Genomic DNA, 13,691 nt, shown 5'->3' on the forward strand with positions numbered 1-13,691 from the left:
GTGGTTTCTGAAAATGATTCTCTGTAGTTTTCATACGAAGAAATTTCCTTTTCTTCCATTGGCTCCAAATTCCTTGAAATCTCCACTTGCAATTTCCGCAAAAAGAGTGTTTCCAATCTTCTCTGTCTAAAGGAAGGTTCAACTCTGTGAGTTGAGTACACGCAACCCAGGGAAGTTACTGAGAATTCTTCTGTCTAGCATTACATGAAGAAATCCCGTTTCCAATGAAATCCTCAAGAGGTCCAAGTATCCACTTGCAGAAATTACAAACAGAATGTTTCCAAACTGCTCCATGAAAGAAAGGTTAAAGTCTGTGAGTGGAACGCACACATCAAAACGTGGTTTCTGAGAATGATTCTCTGGAATTTTTATTGTAAGATATTTCGTTTTCTACCTTTGTCAACAAACCGCTTGAAATCTCCACTTCTAAATTTCACAAAAAGAGGGTTTCAAATCTGTTCTGTCTAAAAGAAGATTCAACTGTGTGAGTTGAATACACTCAACCCAAAGTAGTTACTGAGAATTCTTCTGCCGAGCATTAGATGAAGAAATCCCGTTTCCAACGAAATCCTCAAAGAGGTCCAAATATCCACTTGCAGATGTTACAAAGAGAGTGTTCCCAAACTGCTCTATGAAAAAGAAAGGTTAAACTCTGTGAGTGGAATGCACACATCACAACGTGGTTTATGAAAATGAATCTCTGTAGTTTTTATACGAAGATATTTCCTTTCCTCCCTGTGGACGAAAAGCGCTTGAAATCTCCACTTGTAAATTCGATAAAAAGAGTGTTTCAAATCTGTTCTGTCTAAAAGAAGATTCAACTCTCTGAGTTGAATACACGCAACTCAAAGAAGTTACTGAGAATTCTTCTGTCTAGCATTAGATGAAGAAATCCCTTTTCCAACGAAATCCTCAAAGAGCTCCAATTATCCACTTGCAGACGTTACAAACAGAGTGTTTCCAAACTGCTCTATGAACAGAAAGGTTAAACGCTGTGAGTGGAACACTCACATCACAAAGTGGTTTCTGAGAATGATTCTCTCTAATTTATATAGGAAGATATTTCCTTTTCTACAATTCGCCCCAAAGTGCATGAAATCTCCACTTGCAAATTCCACAAAAAGAGTGTTTCCAACCTGCTCTATCTAAAGGAAGGTTCAACTCTGTGAGCTGAACACACGCAACCCAAAGAAGTTGGTGCGGATTCTTCTGTCTAGCACTAGATGAAGAAAACACGTTTCGAACGAAATCCTCAAAGACGTCCAAGTATCCACTTGCAGAATTTGCAAACAGAGTGTTTCCAAACTGCTCCATGAAAGAAAGGTTAAACTCTATGGGTGGAATGCACACATCAAAACGTGGTTTCTCAGAATGATTCTCTGGAGATTTTATAGGAAGACATTTCCTTTTCTAACTTTCACATCAAAGCGCTTGAAATCTTCACTTGTAAATTCCACAAAAAGAGTGTTTCAAATCTGTTCTGTCTAAAAAAATGTTCAACTCTGTGAGTTGCATACACGCAACCCAAAGCAGTTACTGAGAATTATTCTGTCTAGCATTAGATGAAGAAATCCCGTTTACAACGAAATCCTCAAGGGGGTCCAATTATCCACTTGCAGACGTTACTAACAGAGTGTTTCCAAACTGCCCTATGAAAAGAAAGGTTGAACTGTGTGAGGGGAATGCACACATCACAAAGTGGTTTCTGAGAATGATTCTCTCTAATTTATATACGAAGATATATCCTTTTCTACAATTCGCCCCAAAGTGCTTGAAATCTCCACTTGCAAATTCCACAAAAAGAGTGTTTCAAATCTGCTCTGTATAAAAGAAGGTTCAAGTCCCTGAGTTGCGTACACACAACGCAAAGCAGTTACTGAGAATTATTCTGTCTAGCATTAGATGAAGAAATCCCGTTTACAACGAAATCCTCAAGGAGGTCCAATTATCCACTTGCAGAAGTTACTAACAGAGTGTTTGCAAACTGCTCTATGAAAAGAAAAGTGAAAATCTGTGAGTGGAACGCACACATCACAAAGTGGTTTCTGAGAATGATTCTCTCTAGTTTATATAAGAAGATATTTCCTTTTCTACCTGTGGCCGAAAAGCGCTTGAAATCTCCAATTGCAAATTCGATAAAAAGAGTGTTTCAAATCTGCTCTCTGTAAAGGATGGTTCAACTCGGTGAGTTGAATACAAGCAACTCAAAGAAGTTACTGAGAATTCTTCTGTGTAGCATTAGAAGAAGAAATCCCGTTTCCAACGAAATCCTCAAAGAAGTCCAATTATCCACTTGCAGACGTTACAGAGAGTTTGAAAACAGCTCTATGAAAAGAAAGGTTAAACGCCGTGAGTGGAACGCACACATCACAAAGTGGTGGTTTCTGAGAATGATTCTCTCTAGTTTTTATAGGAAGCTATTTCCTTTTCTGTCATTGGCCCCAAAGCGCATGAGATCTCCACTTGGAAATTCCACAAAAAGAGTCTTTCAAATCTGCTCTGTCTCAAGGATGGTTCAACTCTGTGAGTTGAATACACGCAACCCAAAGAAGTTACTGAGGATTCTTCTGTCTAGCATTAGATGAAGAAATCCCGTTTCAAACGAAATCCTCAAGAGGTCCAAATATCCACTTGCAGACTTTACAAACAGAGTGTTTCCAAACTGCTCCATGAAAGAAAGTTTAAACTCTATGAGTGGAACTCACACATCACAAGGTGGGTTCTGAGAATGATTCTGTGGAATTTTTAAAGGATGATATTTCCTTTTCCACCTTTGACAACAAAGAGCTTCACATCTCCACTTGTAAATCCACAAAAAGAGTGTTTCAAATCTGTTCTGTCTAAAAGAAGGTTCAACTCTGTGAGTTGAATAAACACAACCCAAAGAATTTACTGAGGATTCCTCTGTCAAGCATTAGATGAAGAAATCCCGTTTCCAATGAAATCCTCAAAGAGGTCCAAATATCCACTTGCAGATATTACAAACAGAGTATTTCCAAACTGCTCTATGAAAAGAAAAGTTAAACTCTGTGAGTGGAACGCACACATCACAAGATGGTTTCTGAAAATGATTCTCTGTAGTTTTTATAAGAAGATGTTTCCTTTTCTACCTGCGGTCGAAAAGCGCTTGAAATCTCCACTTGTAAATACGATCAAAAGAGTGTTTCAAATCTGTTCTGTCTAAAAGAAGATTCAACTCTGTGAGTTGAATACACGCAACTCAAAGAAGTTACTGAGAACTCTTCTCTCTAGCATTAGATGAAGAAATCCCATTTCCAATGAAATCCTCAGAGAGGTCCAAATATCCACTTGCAGATGTTACAAACAGAGTGTTTCCAACTGCTGTATGAAAAGAAAAGTTAAACTCTGTGAGTGGAACGCACACATCACAAGATGGTTTCTGAAAATGATTCTCTGTAGTTTTTATACGAAGATGTTTCCTTTTCTACCTGTGTTCGAAAGCGCTTGAAATCTCCACTTGTAAATACGATCAAAAGAGTGTTTCAAATCTGTTCTGTCTAAAAGAAGATTCAACTCTGTGAGTTGAATACATGCAACTCAAACAAGTTACTGAGAATTCTTCTCTCTAGCATTAGATGAAGAAATCCCGTTTCCAACGAAACCCTCAAAGAGGTCCAAATATCCACATCCAGACGTTACAAACAGAGTGTTTCCACACTGCTGCATGGAAAGAAATGTTAAACTCTGTAAGTGGTACGCACACATCACAAGGTGGTTTCAGAAAACGATTCTCTGTAGTTTTCATACGAAGATAATTAATTTTCTTCCATTGGCTCCAAAATCCTTGAAATCTCCACTTGCAATTTCCGCAAAAAGAGTGTTTCCAATCTTCTCTGTCTAAAGGAAGGTTCAACTCTGTGAGTTGAGTACACGCAACCCAGGGAAGTTACTGAGAATTCTTCTGTGTAGCATTAGATGAAGAAATCCTGTTTCCAACGAAATCCTCAAGAGGTCCAAGTATCCACTTGCAGAAATTACAAACAGAATGTTTCCAAACTGCTCCATGAAAGAAAGGTTAAACTCTGTGAGTGGAACGCACACATCACAACATGGTTTCTGAGAATGATTCTCTGGAATTTTTATTGTAAGACACTTCGTTTTCTACCTTTGACAGCAAACCGCTTGAAATCTCCACTTGTAAATTCCACAAAAAGAGGGTTTCAAATCTGTTCTGTCTAAAAGAAGATTCAACTGTGTGAGTTGAATACACTCTACCCAAAGTAGTTACTGAGAATTCCTCTGTCGAGCATTAGATGAAGAAATCCCGTTTCCAACGAAATCCTCAAAGAGCTCTAATTATCCACTTGCAGACGTTACAAACAGAGTGTTTCCATACTGCTCTATGAACAGAAAGGTTAAACTCTGTGAGTGGAATGCACACATCAAAAAGTGGTTTCTGAGAATGATTCTCTCTAATTTATATAGGAAGATATTTCCTTTTCTACAATTCGCCCCAATGTGCTTCAAATCTCCATTTACAAATTCCACAAAAAGAGTGTTTCAAATCTGCTCTCTCTAAAGGAAGGTTCAACTCTGTGAGCTGAACACTCGCAACCCAAAGAAGTTGGTGCGGATTCTTCTGTCTAGCACTAGATGAAGAAAACAGGTTTCCAACGAAATCCTCAAAGACGTCCAAGTATCCACCTGCAGAATTTACAAACAGAGTGTTTCCAAACTGCTCCATGAAAGGAAGGTTAAACTCTATGGGTGGAATGCACACATCAAAACGTGGTTTCTCAGAATGATTCTCTGGAGATTTTATAGGAAGACATTTCCTTTTCTAACTTTCACATCAAAGCGCTTGAAATCTCCACTTGTAAATTCCACAAAAAGAGTGTTTCAAATCTGTTCTGTCTCAAAGAAGGTTCAACTCTGTGAGTTGCGTACACCCAACCCAAAGCAGTTACTGAGAATTATTCTGTCTAGCATTAGATGAAGAAATCCCGTTTACAACGAAATCCTCAAGGAGGTCCAATTATCCACTTGCAGACGTTACTAACAGAGTGTCTCCAAACTGCCCTATGAAACGAAAGGTTAAACTCTGTGAGTGGAACGCACACATCACAAAGTGGTTTCTGAGAGTGGTTCTCTCTAGTTTATATAAGAAGGTATTTCCTTTTCTACCTGCGGCCGAAAAGTGCTTGAAATCTCCACTTGCAAATTCGTAAAAAGAGTGTTTCAAATCTGCTCTCTGTAAAGGATGGTTCAAATCTGTGAGTTGAATACACGCAACTCAAAGAAGTTACTGAGTATTCTTCTGTACAGCATAAGAAGAAGAAATCCCGTTTCCAACGAAATCCTCAAAGAAGTCCTATTATCCACTTGCAGGCGTTACAGAGTGTTTCCAAACTGCTCTATGAAAAGAAAGGTTAAACGCTGTGAGTGGAACGCACACATCACAATGCGGTAGTTTCTGAAAATGATTCTCTCTAGTTTTTATAGGAAGATATTTCCTATTCTGCCATTGGCCCCAAAGCGCATGAGATCTCCACTTACAAATTCCACAAAAGAGAGTTTCAAATCTGCTCTGTCTCAAGGATGGTTCAAATCTGGGCGTTGAATACACGCAACCCAAAGAAGTTACTGTGGATTCTTCTGTCTAGTATTAGATGAAGAAATCCCGTTTCCAACGAAATCCTCAAGAGGTCCAAATATCTACTTGCAGATTTTACAAACAGAGTGTTTCCAAACTGCTCCATGAAAGAAGGGTTAAACTCTAGGAGTGGAACTCACACATCACAAGGTGGGTTCTGAGAATGATTCTCTCTAGTTTTTATAGGAAGCTATTTCCTTTTCTGTCATTGGCCCCAAAGCGCATGAGATCTCCACTTGTAAATCCACAAAAAGAGTGTTTCAAATCTGTTCCGTCTAAAAGAAGGTTCAACTCTGTGAGTTGAATAAACGCAACCCAAACTATTTACTGAGGACTCCTCTGTCTAGCATTAGATGAAGAAATCCCGTTTCCAATGAAATCCTCAAAGAGGTCCAAATATCCACTTGCAGATGTTACAAACAGAGTGTTTCCAAACTGTTCTATGAAAAGAAAAGTTAAACTCTGCGATTGGAACGCGCACATCACAAGATGGTTTCGGAAAATGATTCTCTGAAGTTTTTATAAGAAGATGTTTCCTTTTCCACCTTTGACAACAAAGAGCTTGACATCTCCACTTGTAAATCCACAAAAAGAGTGTTTCAAATCTGTTCTGTCTAAAAGAAGATTCAACTCTCTGAGTTGAATACACGCAACTCAAAGAAGTTACTGAGAATTCTTCTCTCTAGCATTAGATGAAGAAATCCCGTTTCCAACGAAACCCTCAAAGAGGTCCAAATATCCACATCCAGACGTTACAAACAGAGTGTTTCCACACTGCTCTATGGAAAGAAAGGTTAAACTCTGAGAGTGGTACGCACACATCACAAGGTGGTTTCTGAAAATGATTCTCTGTAGTTTTCATACGAAGATATTTCCTTTTCTTCCATTGGCTCCAAATTTCTTGAAATCTCCACTTGCAATTTAAGCAAAAAGAGTGTTTCCAATCTTCTCTGTCTAAAGGAAGGTTCAACTCTGTGAGTTGAGTACACGCAACCCAGGGAAGTTACTGAGAATTCTTCTGTCTAGCATTAGATGAAGAAATCCCGTTTCCAACGAAATCCTCAAAGAGGTCCAAATATCCACTTGCAGATGTTACAAACAGAGTGTTTCCAAACTGCTCTATGAAAAGAAAAGTTAAACTCTGTGAGTGGAACGCACACATCACAAGATGGTTTCTGAAAATGATTCTCTGTAGTTTTTATATGAAGATGTTTCCTTTTCTAACTGTGGTCAAAAAGCGGCTGAAATCTCCACTTGTAAATACGATCAAAAGAGTGTTTCAAATCTGTTCTGTCTAAAAGAAGATTCAACTCTCTGAGTTGAATACACGCAACTCAAAGAAGTTACTAAGAATTCTTCTCTCTAGCATTAGATGAAGAAATCCCGTTTCCAACGAAACCCTCAAAGAGGTAAAAATATCCACATCCAGACGTTACAAACAGAGTGTTTCCACACTGCTCTATGGAAAGAAAGGTTAAACTCTGAGAGTGGTACGCAGACATCACAAGGTGGTTTCTGAAAATGATTCTCTGTAGTTTTCATACGAAGATATTTCCTTTTCTTCCATTGGCTCCAAATTCCTTGAAATCTCCACTTGCAATTTACGCAAAAAGAGTGTTTCCAATCTTCCCTGTCTAAAGGAAGGTTCAACTCTGTGGGTTGAGTACACGCAACCCAGTGAAGTTACTGAGAATTCTTCTGTCTAGCATTAGATGAAGAAATCGCGTTTCCAACGAAATCCTTAAGAGGTCCAAGTATCCACTTGCAGAAATTACAAACAGAATGTTTCCAAACTGCTCCATGAAAGAAAGGTTAAACTCTGTGAGTGGAATACACACATCACAACGTGGATTCTGAGAATGATTCTCTGGAATTTTTCTTGTAAGATATTTCGTTTTCTACCTTTGACAACAAACCGCTTGAAATCTCCACTTGTAAATTTCACAAAAAGAGGGTTTCAAATCTGTTCTGTCTAAAAGAAGATTCAACTGTGTGAGTTGAATACACTCAACCCAAAGTAGTTACTGAGAATTCTTCTGCCGAGCATTAGATGAAGAAATCCCGTTTCCAACGAAATCCTCAAAGAGGTCCAAATATCCACTTGCAGATGTTACAAACACAGTGTTCCCAAGCTGCTCTATGAAACAGAAAGGTTAAACTCTGTGAGTGGAATGCACACATCACAACGTGGTTTCTGAAAATGATTCTCTGTAGTTTTTATACGAAGATATTTCCTTTCCTCCCTGTTGCCGAAAGGCGCTTGAAATCTCCACTTGTAAATTCGATAAAAAGAGTATTTCAAATCTGTTCTGTCTAAAAAAAGATTCAACTCTCTGAGTTGAATGCACGCAACTCAAAGAAGTTACTGAGAATTCTTCTGTCTAGCATTAGATGAAGAAATCCCGTTTCCAACGAAATCCTCAAAGAGCTCCAATTATCCACTTGCAGACGTTTCAAACACAGTGTTTCCAAACTGCTCTATGAACAGAAAGGTGAAAAGCTGTGAGTGGAACACTCACATCACAAAGTGGTTTCTGAGAATGATTCTCTCTAATTTATATAGGAAGATATTTCCTTTTCTACAATTCGCCCCTATGTGCTTGAAATCTCCACTTGCAAATTCCACAAAAAGAGTGTTTCAAATCTGCTCTCTCTAAAGGAAGGTTCAACTCTGTGAGCTGAACACACGCAACCCAAAGAAGTTGGTGCGGATTCTTCTCTCTAGCACTAGATGAAGAAAACACGTTTCCAGCGAAATCCTCAAAGACGTCCAAGTATCCACTTGCAGAATTTACAAACAGAGTGTTTCCAAACTGCTCCATGAAAGAAAGGTTAAACTCTATGCGTGGAATGCACACATCAAAACGTGGTTTCTCAGAATGATTCTCAGGAAATTTTATAGGAAGACATTTCCTTTTCTAACTTTCACATCAAAGCGCTTGAAATCTAAACTTGTAAATTCCACAAAAAGAGTGTTTCAAATCTGTTCTGTCTCAAAGAAGGTTCAACTCTGTGAGTTGCATACACCCAACCCTAAGCAGTTACTGAGAATTATTCTGTCTAGCATTAGATGAAGAAATCCCGTTTACAACGAAATCCTCAAGGAGGTCCAATTATCCACTTACAGACGTTACTAACAGAGTGTTTGCAAACTGCCCTATGAAAAGAAAGGTTAAACTCTGTGAGTGGAACGCACACATCACAAAGTGCTTTCTGAGAATGATTCTCTCTAGTTTATATAAGAAGATATATCCTTTTCTACCTGCGGCCGAAAAGCGCTTGAAATCTCCACTTGCAAATTCGATAAAAAGAGTGTTTCAAATCTGCTCTCTGCAAAGGATGGTTCAACACTGTGAGTTGAATACACGCAACTCAAAGAAGTTACTGAGAATTCTTCTGTGCAGCATTAGAAGAAGAAATCCCGTTTCCTGCGAAATCCTCAAAGAAGTCCAATTATCCACTTGCAGACGTTACAGAGTGTTTCCAAACTGCTCTATGAAAAGAAAGGTTAAACGCTGTGAGTGGAACGCACACATCACAATGCGGTGGTTTCTGAGAATGATTCTCTCTAGTTTTTATAGGAAGATATTTCCTTTTCTGCCATTGGCCCCAAAGCGCATGAGATCTCCACTTGCAAATTCCACAAAAAGAGAGTTTCAAATCTGCTCTGTCTCAAGGATGGTTCAACTCTGTGCGTTGAATACACGCAACCCAAAGAAGTTACTGAGGATTCTTCTGTCTAGCATTGGATGAAGAAATCCCGTTTCCAACGAAATCCTCAAGAGGTCCAAATATCCACTTGCAGACTTTACAAACAGAGTGTTTCCAAACTGCTCCATGAAAGAAAGCTTAAACTCCATGAGTGGAACTCACACATCACAAGGTGGGTTCTGAGAATGATTCTCTGGGATTTTTAAAGGATGATATTTCCTTTTCCACGTTTGACAACTAAGAGCTTGACATCTCCACTTGTAAACCCACAAAAAGAGTGTTTCAAATCTGTTCTGTCTAAAAGAAGGTTCAACTCTGTGAGTTGAAAAAACGCAACCCAAAGTATTTACTGAGGATTCCTCTGTCTAGCATTAGATGAAGAAATCCCGTTTCCAATGAAATCCTCAAAGAGGTCCAAATATCCACTTGCAGATGTTACAAACAGAGTGTTTCCAAACTGCTCTATGAAAAGAAAAGTTAAACTCTGTGAGTGGAACGCACACATCACAAGATGGTTTCTGAAAATGATTCTCTGTAGTTTTTACACGAATATGTTTCCTTTTCTACCTGTGGTCGAAAAGCGCTTGAAATCTCCACTTGTAAATATGATCAAAAGAGTGTTTCAAATCTGTTCTGTCTAAAAGAAGATTCAACTCTGTGAGTTGAATACACGCAACTCAAAGAAGTTACTGAGAATTCTTCTCTCTAGCATTAGATGAAGAAATCCCGTTTCCAACGAAACCCTCAAAGAGGTCCAAATATCCACATCCAGACGTTACAAACAGAGTGTTTCCACACTGCTCTATGGAAAGAAAGGTTAAACTCTGTGAGTGGTACGCACACATCACAAGGTGGTTTCTGAAAATGATTCTCTGTAGCTTTCATACGAAGATATTTCCTTTTCTTCCATTGGCTCCAAATTCCTTGAAATCTCCACTTGCAATTTCCGCAAAAAGAGTGTTTCCAATCTTCTCTGTCTAAAGGAAGGCTCAACTCTGTGAGTTGGGTACACGCAACCCAGGGAAGTTACTGAGAATTCTTCTGCCGGGCATTAGATGAAGAAATCCCGTTTCCAACGAAATCCTCAAAGAGGTCCAAATATCCACTTGCCGATGTTACAAACAGAGTGTTCCCAAACTGCTCTATGAAAAAGAAAGGTTAAACTCTGTGAGTGGAATGCACTCATCACAACGTGGTTTCCGAAAATGATTCTCTGTAGTTTTTATACGAAGATATTTCCTTTCCTCCCTGTGGCCGAAAAGCGCTTGAAATCTCCACTTGTAAATTCGATAAAAAGAGTGTTTCAAATCTGTTCTGTCGAAAAGAAGATTCAACTCTCTGAGTTGAATACACGCAACTCAAAGAAGTTACTGAGAATTCTTCTGTCTAGCATTAGATGAAGAAATCCCGTTTCCAACGAAATCCTCAAAGAGCTCCAATGATCCACTTGAAGACCTTACAAACAGAGTGTTTCCAAACAGCTCTATGAACAGAAATGTTAAACGCTGTGAGTGGAACACACACATCACTAAGTGGTTTCTGAGAATGATTCTCTCTAATTTATAAACGAAAATATTTCCTTTTCTATAATTCGCCCCAAATTGCTTGAAATCTCCACTTGCAAATTCCACAAAAAGCGTGTTTCAAATCTGCTCTCTCTAAAGGAAGGTTCAACTCTGTGAGCTGAACACACGCAACCCAAAGAAGTTGGTGCGGATTCTTCTGTCTTGCACTAGATGAAGAAAAAATGTTTCCAACGAAATCCTCAAAGACGTCCAAGTATCCACTTGCAGAATTTACAAACAGAGTGTTTCCAAACCGCTCCATGAAAGAAGGGATAAACTCTATGGGTAGAATGCACACATCAAAGCGTGGTTTCTCAGAATGATTCTCTGGAGATTTTATTGGAAGACATTTCCTTTTCTAACTTTCACATCAAAGCGCTTGAAATCTCCACTTGTAAATTCCACAAAAAGAGTGTTTCAAATCTGCTCTCTCTAAAGGAAGGTTCAACTCTGTGAGCTGAACACACGCAAACAAAAGAAGTTGGTGCGGATTCTTCTGTCTAGCACTAGATGAAGAAAACACATTTCCAACGAAATCCTCAAGACGTCCAAATATCCACCTGCAGAATTTACAAACAGAGTGTTTCCAAACTGCTCCATGAAAGAAAGGTTAAACTCTATGGGTGGAATGCACACATCAAAACGTGGTTTCTCAGAATGATTCTCTGGAGATTTTATAGGAAGACATTTCCTTTTCTAACTTTCACATCAAAGCGCTTGAAATCTCCACTTGTGAATTCCACAAAAAGAGTGTTTCAAATCTGCTCTGTCTAAAAGAAAGTTCAACTCTGTCAGTTGCATACACGCAACCCAAAGCAGTTACTGAGCATTATTCTGTCTAGCATTAGATGAAGAAATCCCGTTTACAACGAAATCCTCAAGGAGGTCCAATTATCCACTTGCAGACGTTACTAACAGAGTGTTTCCAAACTGCACTATGAAAAGAAAGGTTAAACTCTGTGAGTGGGATGCACACATCACAAAGTGCTTTCTGAGAATGATTCTCTCTAGTTTATACAAGAAGATATTTCCTTTTCTACCTGTGGCCGAAAAGCGCTTGAAATCTCCACTTGCAAATTCGATAAAAAGAGTGTTTCAAATCTGCTCTCTGTAAAGGATGGTTCAACTCTGTGAGTTGAATACACGCAACTCAAAGAAGTTACTGAGAATTCTTCTGTGTAGCATTAGAAGAAGAAATCCCGTTTCCAACGAAATCCTCAAAGAAGTCCAATTATCCACTTGCAGACGTTACAGAGTGTTTCCAAACTGCTCTATGAAAAGAAAGGTTAAACGCTGTGAGTGGAACGCACACATCACAATGTGGTGGTTTCTGAGAATGATTCTCTCTAGTTTTTATAGGAAGATATTTCCTTTTCTGCCATTGGCCCTAAATCGCAAGAGATCTCCACTTGGAAATTCCAAAAAAAGAGTGTTTAAAATCTGCTCTGCCTCAAGGATGGTTCAACTCTGTGAGTTGAATACACGCAACCCAAAGAAGTTACTGAGAATTCTTCTGTCTTGCATTAGATGAAGAAATCCCGTTTCCAACGAAATCCTCAAGAGGTCCAAGTATCCACTTGCAGAAATTTCAAACAGAATGTTTCCAAACTGCTCCATGAAAGAAAGGTTAAACTCTGTGAGTGGAACGCACACATCACAACGTGGTTTCTCAGAATGATTCTCTGGAATTTTTCTTGTAAGATATTCCGTTTTCTACCTTTGACAACAAACCGCTTGAAATCTCCACTTGTAAATTTCACAAAAAGAGGGTTTCAAATCTGTTCTGTCTAAAAGAATATTCAACTGTGTGAGTTGAATACACTCAACCCAATGTAGTTACTGAGAATTCTTCTGCCGAGCATTAGATGAAGAAATCCCGTTTCCAATGAAATCCTCAAAGAGGTCCAAATATCCACTTACAGATGTTACAAACAGAGTGTTCCCAAACTGCTCTATGAAAAAGAAAGGTTAAACTCTGTGAGTGGAATGCACACATCACAACGTGGTTTCTGAAAATGATTCTCTGTAGTTTTTATACGAAGATATTTCCTTTCCTCCCTTTGGCCGAAAGGCGCTTGAAATCTCCACATGTAAATTCGATAAAAAGAGTGTTTCAAATCTGCTCTGTCTAAAAAAAGGTTCAACTCTGTGAGTTGCATACACGCAACCCAAAGCAGTTACTGAGAATTATTCTGTCTAGCATTAGATGAAGAAATCCCGCTTACAACGAAATACTCAAGGAGGTCCAATTATCCACTTGCAGACGTTACTAACAGAGTGTTTCCAAACTGTCCTATGAAAAGAAAGGTTAAACTCTGTGAGTGGAACGCACACATCACAAAGTGGTTTCTGAGAATGATTCTCTCTAATTTATATACGAAGATATTTCCTTTTCTACAATTCGCCCCGAAGTGCTTGAAATCTCCACTTGCAAATTCCACAAAAAGAGTGTTTCAAATCTGCTCTGTATAAAAGAAGGTTCAACTCTGTGAGTTGCGTACACGCAACCCAAAGCAGTTACTGAGAATTATTCTGTCTAGCATTAGATGAAGAAATCCCGTTTTCAACGAAATCCTCAAGGAGGTCCAATTATCCACTTGCAGAAGTTACTAACAGAGTGTTTCCAAACTGCTCTATGAAAAGAAAAGTGAAACTCTGTGAGTGGAACGCACACATCACAAAGTGGTTCCTGAGAATGATTCTCTCTAGTTTATATAAGAAGATATTTCCTTTTCTACCTGTGGCCGAAAAGCGCTTGAAATCTCCAATTGCAAATTCGATAAAAAGAGTGTTTCAAATCT

The sequence above is a fragment of the Gorilla gorilla genome, chromosome Y, assembly GCF_029281585.2.
Source record: "Gorilla gorilla gorilla isolate KB3781 chromosome Y, NHGRI_mGorGor1-v2.1_pri, whole genome shotgun sequence".
NCBI lineage: Eukaryota > Metazoa > Chordata > Mammalia > Primates > Hominidae > Gorilla > Gorilla gorilla.